This window comes from Ictidomys tridecemlineatus, chromosome 5 (assembly GCF_052094955.1).
Source record: "Ictidomys tridecemlineatus isolate mIctTri1 chromosome 5, mIctTri1.hap1, whole genome shotgun sequence".
Lineage (NCBI taxonomy): Eukaryota > Metazoa > Chordata > Mammalia > Rodentia > Sciuridae > Ictidomys > Ictidomys tridecemlineatus.
This window is the reverse complement of record NC_135481.1, coordinates 62,175,855-62,177,116: the sequence shown is the minus strand read 5'-3', so window position 1 is coordinate 62,177,116 and position 1,262 is coordinate 62,175,855. Positions and strand designations below refer to the sequence as shown.

The 1,262-nt window shown below is 48.6% G+C and overlaps 1 pseudogene; it reads right to left on the bottom strand.

Annotated features, from left to right (window-relative positions):
* Positions 1 to 220: 220 nt before the first annotated feature.
* Positions 221 to 888, bottom strand: LOC101961428 (aldo-keto reductase family 1 member B10 pseudogene; annotated as a pseudogene).
* Positions 889 to 1,262: the final 374 nt, after the last annotated feature.

Below are 1,262 nucleotides of genomic sequence, written 5' to 3'. Positions count from 1 at the left end.
TCGGCGGACACAACATCTTTGTTGGTATGTGGTGCTGAGGATCGAACCCGGGCCACACGCATGCCAGGCGAGCGCACTACCGCTTGAGCCACATCCCCAGCCTGGCCCCGGGATTTTTTGTGCCTTGCAGCAATCTCCTTGATCTTAGGGTCCTCCAGTAGTGAAGGGTCTTCTGGTTTGGCCCAAGGTCTATCTGAAAAGCCCAGGGGGGCTGTAGGCTGTGACCGTGATGCCCTTAGAGTGACCGTATTGGATCAGTTTCTCCTGGGTGAGGTATGGGTGACACTAGACCTGTCACTGGTTTATATTTGAGTCCAGGCTTATTCAAGATCTTTTCAATCTGGAAGTGGTTGAAGTTGGAAACACCAAGAGCTTTCACCAACCGCTCATCCACCAGCTCCTCCATGACCTCCCAGGCATCCAAGAACGTTTCTTTACTGATGAGGATGTTGCCTTTATCATCTTTGGGGAATAAGTCCTTCCCAGCCTGAAATCCCTGGGGCCAGTGAATAAGGCAGACATCCAGATAGTCCAGTCTCAGATCTTTGAGGGTCTTCCGACAGGCTTCCTTCACAAGCTTCCTCTCAAAGAAGGTGCACCACGACTTGCTCACAATAATGAGGTCCTCCCGCTTCACCACCTTCTCTTGGATCTTCTCTTGGATGGCTTCTCCCACCTCATTCTCACTCTGATAGTCGTAGGCACAGTCTATGTGGCGATATCCTGCATCAATGGCCACCTTCACGGCTTCTTTGACTTTGTTTGGGGGAGACTTCCAGGTGCCCAGACTCAACATGGGCATCTTGGCTTTGGTGCTGAGCTCCATGAAGGTGGCCTTGGTTGGTGCAGAAATGGCTTTGAGAGAGCAAATAGATGCCTGGTGCTTTTTAGCTGGGGTTATGGCTTAGCGGTAGAGCACTCGCCTAGCACGTGCGAAGCTAAAAATAGATAAATAAAATAAAGGTAATGTGTCCAACTACAACTAAAAAATAAAATATTTTAAAAAAATGTTGGTGGAGGGGAAAGGCTTCTGAACCACATGGTCACATTAGTCACAGGGACGACTCCATTTCTTGGTATCCATTTCTGTTTTAGTCAGCACTGCTATGACCAAAACACTTGACAAGAACAACTTAGAGGAGAAAAAGTATATTATTGCTCTTGGTTTCAGAGGTTCAATTCATGGTCAGCTGATTCCACAACTCTTGAGCCTGAGGTGGGGCAGAACATCACGGTGGAAAGGCATGGTGGAGGAAAGCAGC